Here is a 12417-nt window from a genome sequence, read left to right as displayed (position 1 = left end):
TCCCAAGACTCATTCATGTAGTATATGTTGGGTGCTTAGGGTGGTACTGAGCCTAGAATAAATTTTAACTTCTTGACTGATTGATTGATTAGTTGGGTTCACTTGATCTTGGCTGTCTTTGTGGACATAAGAAATAGTATTTAGGATAGGCTAATTCACTCAGTTGGTAAGAGTATGATTCTGTTGCCCTTTGGAAGTTGGTTCCTCGATGGAAATATTTAAATTATAAAAGTTGGCTCTTCTGTTTAAGCGACCTCCTCACAAAAGGGTGAGTCTCATTGCAAGAATGAGGCTATAATCAAAAGCGAAAAGCATCCACTAAGGGGATGACCCTAAAGTGATAGTTCAGTAATGACCTTTACAAACTAAATACTTAAAACAAGGTGAATAGTACAATATTTTTTCTTTCTATATATGTCTCCGCCTCCTTCACTACCGCTAACTGTCTTTTTTAAAAGAAATTGCTGATTGAGAGTCTGTGTGTGTGCCACATAGGCTGCCACAGAGAAGAGAAATAACGGCAGAGAGGTATGCCTGACTGCACTTTTCTTAAGAAAGGAGTCAGACAGGTGGTGTTAGAGCTAGGTTTGTGCAGTGTTCTAGGCACATCCAACCCAGGGTCAACTGCCTGGAGATGGTGAGGTGGGTAGCCAGGACAAGGGAATGAGTACTTTCTGCAGAGGGAATAAAATGCATGAGGGTCCAGAGGTGGGAAAGGAAGGCTGATGACAAGAGCCAAAGTCACAATAGGATAAAGTTGGGGGTGGAAACAAGAAGAATGGCAGTCGACACTAACGCGGAATACATGGACCACATTATTATGAAAGACTCAGAACTTTAAAGTGTGAAAAACAATGGTGAGTGGAAGCAGCAGAGTGGCTTGCTCAGGGTTAGCTGCTGAGATTGACTGGACACGGGCTGGAGAAGGACAGGTGATAGTGCATTACAGTGAAGATTGCAACGGCTGGATAGCAGAAGGGACATCAACAGACCTGGGGAAGGACTAATAAATGTAGAAGCGGGGAAAGCTGAGTCACTGTGTACATCTGACCTGGGTCACTGTGTACATCTGACTGGGATAGGAATCAAGGCAGGAACAATTGAAGAAAAGAAAATTCAAAAATTCACTTTTAGCCCTGATGAATTTTAGATATAGAAATGGCATCTTGGCCAAATGTCCAAGAAAATTTTCTTATTCATCATGAGCTTGTGATTTTAACACACATTTTCATGGAGATTCATTTATATATCATTATTTATTATTTTTCTTATTATCAATATAGTCAAAGTTACCTACTTTGCTTAAACAAAGTCTGCAAGAGCACAAGGTATGTGCACACATGCGCACGCATCCGCATACACACACATACATACTCATATTTATCCTTGAAAAGATTAGATCAGAATATGGGTGTGTGAATAAGGCTTGTACTACACAATAACAAAAATGTCTCCTCAAATAACAAAAAATTAGGTTAAAAAGGAAATAATATTTAAGGAAGGGCTAATCTACAGAGTCCACTAAAAATGTATACACACAAGACGCTTAATACTAGATTTGGTAAGGTGTTATGTAATTAATACAAGTCACTTTTGGCCTCTACAGTTACAAGAGATGCTCAAAGTGATGCCCATCTGTTGAAAAAAAAATCACTCTATTTTTCTCTTCCTGAAGTGTGTACACATTTTCTTTTGGTGGACTCTGGACATTGGATGATGTCAAACAAGGAAGAGATTGAACTGAACTGTGATGGGCTTTATGTGCAAAATGAATTGATATTGGCTGATAAAATCTAGACAGTAAAAGATGCTGAAGGAAGACATTTTTAATTTGGGGACAGAAGTGAAGGAAAACAGGCTATTTTATCTATAGTTTTAATGTTCTATAAGGTTTAAAAAATGGTAAAAGCTAAGCCAATTATTTCCCAGATGTCTGCTGTAAGAAGAACAGCATCTCACCAGCACGTATCTATTCAGGTGTGTAGTATCTACTTTGGATCTTAGTGCCTTTTACAATGTAGATAAGTGTGCTAAACACAGACAGTTTCACATTTTTGCCCTCTTAAAATCGGGTTGTAATATTCACATGGCCTGTTACTGCATATCGTCTGCTCCACAGATACATGCTTTGATTTCTCTGTGAGAAGGATTCTCAATAGCAGAAAAAATACAAAAGGAGGACAGTACACAAGGGCACTAATTTTTATTAAATATCTTTGTGTTTCAGGCATAGTGCTAGATGCTTTATTATGTTATTCACCTCTGGCTATTTTTAGGGAGATAAACACATATAATTAAATCCATACCCAGATAAGTGAAAAATGATTTTTTTATAATAAGCAAATCTACTGGGCAGGGAAACTGAAGTTCAGAGAGACTCAATACATTGAGAAAGATTACACATCTGATGAGGAGAGAACCTTGAGCCATATGAGCATCAGTCTCAGTCTGCAGCGGGCGCTATTTCCCTGCTGTTCTCTGCTGTTTGCCAGGGCGCATCCCTGGTTTGGCTCAGTCATGCTCTCATTAGTCAGTGGATCACCCTACAATTGTGCAATTGAGAACAAGCGCATGGCAAAATTGTACATCAGAAAAGTGACCAGAAGGTGAATTGTGTTGAGGACGGATTACCGGACCCAGCCCTTGGTAGTTCCTAAAGTTTAGTAAAGAGAGGAATTTATTGCATCACTCCAAAAAGGCAAATGCCGTGGGGGAAAATAAAACACAATAGACTGAACCTGAAAAAAGAGTAAAAAAATCTCAGACCTAACTCAGAATTTGAATTTAATTCACAAATATACTCTGAGTTCACTTAGAAGATTTGCTGTTATAAATGTATGATAAGAGGGAGAAGAGAAAGAGTTGCTGTATACTGTTATGTGAGCAATACTGAAACATTACTGTAATGTTTTCACAAACAGCAGTATGAAGCTGTACTCCTTCCTTACCCACGGGGGTGTTGCAAAGACCCTGGCAGATGTGTAAAATCATGGATACTGTAGAACCCTGTATATACTATGTGTTTTATTCACACTATGTGTTTGTTTTATACTACAGTTTTATTTACAAATTAAGCACAAGAAAAGAAGACGGACAGAAACAAAATAACAAATTGATAAATATAGCAGTCTCTGAAAAACTGTACTGAATAGATAAGTAGAAAATTGGAAGGCTATGATTCTCCAGTAAGTGAACAAATGAGAAAGACAGACAGAGAGATAGACAGAGAGACAGAGACAACCATTTCTACCACCAACAGCAACACAAGCTATTATTTTTAAGTTATTCTTAAGTAATGGTGTTACTATTCTCCACAGTTTGTATCATAGAAAATGAAATCTATTGAAACCGGCATGGCTCCCTTCTGAATAAGATATCTGATTTGTTTGAGAGAGTTTCTAGACTATAATAAAGAAATATACTAAAAAAGTAAAAATCAGCTTAAGCAGATGGCTGGCCTCCATTATGAACTCCTCTTATCGACCAGTGGAAGACCCTAAACAAATGAAAGGGCAATAAGAACTGAATGGCCAATCTAGTTGACTACAGGTTTCTGTCCCTTTCCTTTACGTCTGCTGTTGAACTAGAAATAAAGATTTAAATTTTGTTTCAGATGCTACATTTTTGTGACAGATATACACAAAATAAAATAAACTCATAGCAGAGTTATTAGGAAAACTATAGAATTGGAACCCACATCATATGAATGTTATGGTTGATACATTGTGTCAACTTGGAGAGTCTAGAGGCTTGGCTAAGTGACTCAGCAGTTCTGCATTATGGGGTGAAAAGAACATGCCCTTACCCTTCTGGAATGTTGTTCATTGTATCAATTTGAGATGTTCAGAAGGTTAACTAAGTGACTCAGCAGGGAGCCAGGATGCTTACTTTGTATTCATCCTGAGCCTGTGCAAGAGGAGCGCATGAGATTATGTGAGCGGTACATGCCCCCAGGGTGGGGATAGCCTGCTTACAATATAAAGGAGGGAAAGAGACTTGCTCTGCTCTGCCACTCCTCCCTTTTGCTCTTGTTGCTTTGCTGTTTTCTGCCACTATGACCTGTTGCCCCCTGCCATGTGCCACTCTGCCTTGGAGCCCGCTGAGTATGGACTGAAACCTCCATAAGCTATAAGCTAAATAAACCTTTCCTTCCTTAATTTTGGGGGTCAGATATTTTTTCTCGGCAATGAGAGAAAAGTAACCAAGACATGAGGGAACGTGTATACTATCTCCTTACTTTTTAAATATTTCTATCCATCTATAAATCTGCAATTAGAGCCTCAGGCACTATAAGACTAGGGTTATTTTAGGCAAACATACACTCAACATTTTCACTCAAATTTATTTTCTAACAGCAGAGCCATGTTAAATATATCAAGCATGCCCTTTCTCCTACCTCCTTAAAGTCACGTTAAAAACATCCATAAACAACAGTGGTTTCTCCTTTCCTTGCTGTTCTCCTTTTGCCCCTTCTCTCTCATCCTGCTAAATCATTCATCACAAAAGGAAAACATTTTCCCACTCTGAGTCTTCCATGAATAAAAGGAGAAAAATATAGAGCAACACAAGAGGAAGGACTCACTCTCATCCAAAGTGATGTGCATGATGAGTTAAGATATTTGAAGTAATATCATGTGGAAAACACAGTCTGAGTGGTTCTTGGGGTAAAATGTGTACCAAAGATTGGCAGTAGCAGGCAAAGACACTGGCTTAATTTAAGAAAGGACCTGAGGAAAATGGGCCTGGATTTGCTGGATGTATGCACTGCCTGGAGTATAGCAATTCTGAAAGAAATACATGTTAATTTGTTGAAAGAATAAATGAATAAATGACTTAGAAGAGGAAATACACTGTTTGGGTCAGTAACAGGACATACAAGAAATGATCATATGTAGGAGACTAGTTCAGGAGTTGGATAGAGCTGAAATCCTTAAGACTTCAAAATCTGAGATTCTCTTACTTAACTATCTTTTCTAACAATAATAACATCTTAATAATAGTAACTTCATAATAGTTACATTTCAGTAATAACATTGAGAATATCTTCCTAATTTTCACTATTGTGCATGATCATGCATAATCTGCAGTCAATGATAAGTATCCAGAGCCTCCACTCTGTAACTGCCTCCCTGTGTTCTGTGCTCTTGTGAAGTTAGACATAGAATGTGAGATTTCAGGCTTACACATTTCATTATTTATTTTATCTACATTTTAGGACCAGATGTCTTCAGGAAATTAAATAGAACTAACAGTGCAACACATATTTTGTTATTTAACTCTTCCTGAAAGAAAACTGCCATATCTTTCTTGTACTATTTTTATTCTTTTTAGAAAATATAACAGAGGGCTGGGGGTATAGCTGAGTGGCACAAATGCCACCCTGCCAAGCACAAGGTCCTAAGTGTGATTCCCAGCACCAAAAAAAAAAAAAACCTAATAGAAAGAGAAAATATTTTCCAGTCATATAGAACTGGATATATCAATTTCAGCTTTGACACGCCATAGCTACATGACATCAGGCAACCTACTCTGGTTTTCTGAAATTTAGTTTCTTTGTCTCTGAAATTGGGTAACCGCATTTATCTTACATGGCTTTTATGGATAGTTAACAAGATATGGCACCTTAGTGTGCAGTATTATTCTTGGTCTAGACTAGACTCAGACATGAAGGCAATGCTGATGATATTGAGGACAGCTAAGAACTTGTTTGCTTTTTCTCCTCCTCTGAAGAGTATCACATTCCAAGTGATATAATAAATATGATTTTTCTTTTGAATGATCTCAAAGCATAACATCAAAATATTTCTAGTCTTTTCTTCATGAAATGCAGTTTTATTAAGTGGTTTAAACCACACAGAAAATTAGACCATTTGCTCATAAACTGCCAAGATGCTCAGACTATTGCCTGTATAAGAAAGTCAGTATTAATTTCAATCATACTGAAAGAACACAAGGAGAGGTGCCTGGTAAAAAGGCAACCCAAAGCCATGCTAAGGCAAGCATAGCTGTCGCGTGTCCCTCCAACTGTAAACAAATCCAGACTTTTCTAGATGGACAGGAGTTTGTTTCTCTTACCATCATAGAAAAGAAGAGGTAGCAGCAATAAAAGAAATTCACCTAAAATATTTACAGATCGTCTTTGATACATTTAGGTCCTTTCAAATGAAGCCTGCTTTTGCCTTTACTACTTTCTTTGTAAAAGCATTGAGCAAGAAGAGTTGACTTAGAAAATCTTTTCCATCACTTGTCACTAATTTGGTTGCTTACTGGAGCCCCCATGCCAGTTTTAAGTTAGGGACATGAAGACATCATTGAAAAGCAATGCTTACTTTTCTGCCTCTCTGAAACTAGTAGAGATTGCCACATAGTTGATCTGAGTATGAAGACCAGAACAACCGTTAAAGACAGCCAGGATGGGCCAGGATGGCTGGGCTGTAGCCACCATGCTCATAAACCTGGGCACGCTGGGTTCTACAAATTGGACATTTACAGCTGGCACTGTTCAGTGATACTGAGTTTATGTGGAATAAAAATAAAACAATTAGTTCCTTTGATTCAGAGCTGAATGCTGTCCAGAGCAATTGTATGGTTGGCACCAAGGAAAACACTTTGCGTGGGCTACCTTCTGACATTCAGTGCTGAAAATGTAGGCAAGAGCTCAATGAGACTCCAATAGGAGCTGTAAAACTGTGGTTATTTAAGAGTGCAAATCTGGTATATCTTTGTAGTATTAAAAACAGACATTCTTCTTGGCAGCTGCCAGAAGAAATGTGTCTTAGCAAATTTCCTGACTGAACTAAAGTATTCAGCATTTACTTAAAGATTTTGAAGCTATAGCCCAAATTGTAATTAGAATACTTGTTATTGGCACTGAACTCTTTCTTTCCAGGAAACAGATGTAACAGCAAAGCTGAGAGTGATAAAAATTTCATTTTTCATCAGTTATAGAAGAGGATTCTATGACACTTTCTCATTCCCACTCTTGTCATTAGAGTGCAAATTTTACCAATATTTCCTGTGCATGCCCAGAGCAAGCAAAGACTAAATTCCTGAGATCGCATGGCAGGTAGCCACTGCTGTGCAATCTAATCTACATCTTCAATATCTAATCTATATTTTGGGGCTGCCAGTCTGATTTAAAATCTGAATTGTTGATGTTCATGTTTAGTTAAAGCTCAAATGTGACAGACAGCCAGTGGGAAGGAAGGCGAGACCTGACACAAATATAATATTGTGTTTCTGGTTTTCTCAAAGTGTAAGTCTCCCAACTCAGGAGTTGCTTTGGGTCTCTCCCAAGACAGACTGAGCAGCTGAAGAAAGATTCACTACTTACGCAGTCACAAAGTCGGCTTTCACATATTAATTGCTGAGGAGGAACTGAGTTCTTAGCCTGGCTGGCACTGTTGGCATATTATGTATTCAATCAGTGAACTAGTTCAGTAAAATAGCTTAGTTGGCTATTTTTTTGTTTTGATTTTTATTGGATGTGATCAGCAGTTGGAATGAATTTACCAAATCAGCTGATGGTACCTTGGCCAGGACTCACTTTCCAAGCTCACAAGGGACTCTCAGCAGAGTTAAAAACCACATACTATTCATAGTAGAACTAGTAAACATTTACCTTATCTGAGGAACTACCTCTGCCTCTTAGTGCTGACTGTATTAGATCACTCACTATTGGTGAGGGTTGCCCAGAGATGCCATGGACAAAGATGATCCCTGGGAAATGTTTCAACCTTGGGCTAATTTATATTTCATACCATCCTTGGTGGCTAATTTATATTTCATACCATCCTTCATTTTATAACAGGACAAAGTCCCTACAAAGTTTGGTGAAGACATTGTTAAGGCAGTTTGAGCGAGTTGACAGAGACTATAGAAAATGTGCCGATCTTTGCTTATTTCCTTAATTGCTTTCTCTTCTTAGCTATTCTTGTAACTGTTGAAGCCAAGAACGCTCTGTGGGTGCCATGATCTGATTTAAAGGTGTGCTAGCTTCACATTGCTGGCGCAAAGCATCTGACAAAGACAACTTCAAAGAGGAAGTGTTTATTCTGGTCCACAAGTTCAGAGGTATCAATCCAAGGTCAGCCGGTTCCATTGCTTTACCTGTGGCAAGGCAGGGCATCATGGTGGAAGGAAGTGGTGGAGGAAAGCCGCTCACCTCATGATGCTGAGGAAGCAGAGACAGAAGAAGGGAGCCATAGAAGAGAAGGCCAGAGACCAAATATCCTCCCCAAGGCCGTAACCGCGTGACCTATTCCCTTCACCCACACCCCACCTCCTGTTGCCACCCTTCCAATAGTGACTCTCATTATGACCTTATCAGTGGATGAATCTACTGGTGAAGTCAGAGCCTTCATGGTCTAATGGCTTTTCAAAGATCCATCAGCTCTCAACCAAGTCTTCCACAGTGCATCTTTGGAGTGATATTTTTAGATAAAAACCATAACAAAATGTATCACTGTAGCCCTTATATGAGAGTATTGTTGCCTAAGAATGTCATTTTTCTATTACCTTGTGATCCAGCAGAAATAGCTGAAAAGTTTGAACAGAAGGCCCCATCGTATTTTCTCTTCTCAGATCTTACAGAGATGCACCGAAGTGAAGGAATGTATTTCTTCTCTTGAATTTTAGGTACAAGGATTGCTGAAAAAGACTACAACAAAGATTTGCATTGCAAGAAAGCACATCATAAAATGGTGAGTTGGAGTTTGAGCACAAGCAATCCACCGTATGTACCACAGTGAGAATACAATCAAAGGAAGTCAGATGACTCAGAATTCTTGGGAAAAATTGCTGCTGAAGTTAGATAGTGCCAGCCTAGGGATGATGGGGTGAAATATGTTCTAAGCAGGAGAATCTAGACTTACAAGGTTCAGAGTTGAAAGAAGCTATCACATGCAAGAGACTGAAAGTAGTTGGGTGTGTGGAGTGCACAGAAAAATCAGGAAAAGGATGAAGTTTGAGGTGAAAGAGACAGACAGACAGCTCTCGGCCTGGTAGTCATCTACTCATTAAGAAAAGTTAACTCTGATGGTACAAATTACGGAGACTCACAAGGAGGCCACATGACAGTTTCAGCCTCTCCTCGTTCTACCCAGAGTAGAATTTTTCTCTCTTTCACTTTTAATATTTTCAGTGTGGAATAGAACTGGACAAAAGCTCAAGGCACCAGTTCTAGTGCCAGGGAACCCAGAGGCACGAAACTGTTACCCCTTTTAGGTCACCAAGAAAAATGTTGTAACTTTACAGATCTCTACCAAACTGAAGCAAAGGACTGATGCTGCATTGTGCTCACCGAAGAGTTTGCAAACAAAAATGATATATTATCTTTTGCAAAATATTAGTTATGAGGAGAATTTAGAAGAGTGGGATCCTTTTATATCATTCCAGGACAGAGTAAAAATTTTGATCTTTTGGGTAACATGTTAAACTGGTTGAAAAGCTATTAACAAGGGTACTACTACTACTAGTAACATTAGTATAATGGCTTCTGGGCACACTCATAAAGAAAGGTTGAACTAGAAAGACTCTTCAAGCACCATTGAGCTCCATTCTTTTTTACCAGCAGATATGGGACTAATCCATCTCAACAGAAGGGTAAGTAGAGACAACTACGTCCACAGTTACTCTCAGTTCTTTTTCCTTAATGCCAGGAAAAGCCTTCTTATATCTACTCTCAATTCATTGCATATAACTTCAATGTATTGTGTGTGTGTGTAAATAATAAATACTTGATGATAAGTGACTGTATAGTAGTATTTCATGACCTAGAACTGTTACTGCTTTCACTTTCTTCCCTGAAATATGTTAATGCTATCTCTTTCCTATTGTTATCTTTCTCTACCATTGCTTCACAGTAGATTTTTAAGGTCTTATCTCGCATAAGTTTATATTAATACAAATCATTGTGTACTACCTTGTCCTCATATACATGCTAAAAATGCTTTTTATTTTATTTTTTACAAATGATTTTGTCACATTTTCTTCCAAGAACCCTGCAAACTTTAAGAAGGTTATATCTTTCTAAAGCTTATATCAACTAATAGGAGGATCATGTAAGAAAATATATATACAAAAATCTAAATAATTTGTCTATTACTTTCACTTTGATTATTGCCTTATCAAAAAATGAACTCAGTCCTCTTTTCCTCTAAATTCTATGATAATGCAAGGAAAAACTGCTGAATTTTTACCCTCCTGTATTTAATTCCATAATTAACATATGAACTTTTAAACCAAAAATTCCAGTGGAGCGCTGGTAAACAGCAGAAGCGACATGTATTTGAGGGTATTCACGTTTCTGGCATGAGAAGCCCACAGAAGAGGGCTTATTTTCTATTATTCTTTTGTATTTTTACATTTGACTGATTGAGTCCATGGAAACCAACCCTAATTGTTTCTTTATAGGCAGACTATGTTTTCCATCACCGGCACATACTGAACCAAACCTTCAGGGAGTAAAAAGGAGACTGGACTGCTGTTTTCTGTTACTCTGCAAATCAAAAAAAGATTGGTAGTTCTGATTAATCTTTTACTTCTTTTAGTTGCCTCCACAACACTCTGCCAAATTACCTTATAATAAATAATATAAGTCACTGAGAACTACTCATTTATTCTCACCACCAATCCAAATAAAAGGTTTTCTGTAAATGAGTTATTTCTAATAAAGCACAAAGCTGGAGGAAAATTATTAAAAGCAAATTTGCCTCATGGTTTTATGTTAATAGAATGCACAAAACCTGAGAAGAAGTTCAAGTAATGGTGATGTGGTTTTAAAGATGCTAGAAAATCTAAAGACAGCAAAGCAACTCCAAATGTATCTCTTCATCTTGCAAAATGAAATTTAATGAACAAGACATATTATTAGGGTAAACACGATGCTATTCAGATTCTCCACAACAGTGGACTTCTAATTCACTGGGTATGTTACAATAACATTTTTTAAAAATGCACTAAAAAAAAAACCAAGCATTAGACTCTAAATTAAAAAAGTAAACTGCATTTAACAGCAAACAGAGCATTAAAGAAACTGTGCTTTCTCAATCGGAAAAGCAGTTAATGAGGTCATTGTTATGCAAGAACATGAGCAACATCAAAGTGGGGTTACTACTAAGCTCACATCTAGCTCTGTTCAAAACACAGAACTTCTTAGGTTGGTTTTTTGTTATTGGTGCCTTCTCACTACTCCTACTTTCACGTGAGAGGAACTCAAGGTAGAAAATGATTCCATTATTTTCCTAAGGATGATTGAGCTTGTGGCCAGGCCAAGATTGAGCTCATCACAAGAGTGGTTTTTATCCTGGATGACCACAATGCTGGGCCTCTCTACTTTCCTTGCCGGAGTGATGCAGCAGGTCTACTAAAGCAGGATGACCGAGGGATTATTAGCAAATGTGGCATCTGGAAGTGGTTTCAATAGTGCAGGATGTTAAAGCAAGTGTATGTTGGTAATTAATTGATTTAGCACATTTAAGGGAAGTTTCTTCTCAATTACAATACCTACTGGGAAATAATGGTGCACTAAAGAAACAGCATTTTTTCCATGGCTAGGGTTACCATTATGCCATTTCCCTCTCTCTCAGTGGACGATGTAGGCATTTAAACTGAGGGTTTGGGCTATAAAATGTGTCTTAAAATGCTGGTCAATAGGATATTGGATAACTTTCTAGAAATTTTCAAAAGACCTGCTCCTAATGCATTAAATTATATGGCTTCAGATGTATTTAGTTATTTTGCTTAACTGTTACAGTGACTTCCCTCACCTAATAACTCACACACCTCTTAAACTACTGAACAACCACTGGGATATGCACTGATTCTATAAGCTGCGTGTTACAACAGTATTTTACACAGTCAAGAGGTTTTCAGAACTCAAAGGCTTCCTCTATTATATGTTAAATGGTTATTTTACTGAGAGAGAAAATGTTACATGGAATGGATTCCAGTGGCATTCATGTCTACAAAACAGAATAATAATCACATCTAGAACCTGTGGCAGAAAGAGTTAGGTAAATGTGTTGTACAGGCTGGAGTACTTCACTGAGGCTGAAAAGAGGTGGAAGATTTTAAATGGACCCAGGAAAAAGATTCTAAACCGTGTGGCTCTGGATGGTATTAGAGTAACTTCCTGACTGAATTCTAAAAGGCAATGGACACATAACAGCATTGCTAATGGCCCCAGCCTTGATTCCTCAGAAAATACCCTATTTTGTGCTTAGTCTCAAAATCAAAGTGAGGCAAGGAAAAAAAAAAAACTGAAAAAATATTAGTGGCCTTATTAGTTGATGAAATGAGCACTTGTGAGTGTCTACTGCACGCCAGGCACTGGGGCTGTAACTGTTTACAGATGTATAAATAAGTAATTGCAAGAAAAGGTAAGAGGAGGGTTAGTGCAGTGCAGTGAGAGAAGGC

At 38.0% G+C, this 12417-nt stretch overlaps 1 long non-coding RNA gene across 1 annotated transcript; it reads left to right on the top strand.

Annotated features, from left to right (window-relative positions):
• The first annotated feature begins 8399 nt into the window (after nt 1-8399).
• Nucleotides 8400-10564, top strand: LOC102007052. Its single transcript, XR_261769.1, has 3 exons — nt 8400-8702; nt 9575-9603; nt 10414-10564. It is a non-coding gene; the product is annotated as an uncharacterized LOC102007052 (long non-coding RNA).
• The last annotated feature ends 1853 nt before the right edge of the window (nt 10565-12417 follow it).

The sequence above is a fragment of the Chinchilla lanigera genome, unplaced genomic scaffold (assembly GCF_000276665.1).
Source record: "Chinchilla lanigera isolate Chin_1 unplaced genomic scaffold, ChiLan1.0 scaffold00035, whole genome shotgun sequence".
Taxonomy (NCBI): Eukaryota; Metazoa; Chordata; class Mammalia; order Rodentia; family Chinchillidae; genus Chinchilla; species Chinchilla lanigera.
Note: the sequence above shows the minus strand (reverse complement) of the source record. Positions and strands in the feature narration are given on the sequence as shown.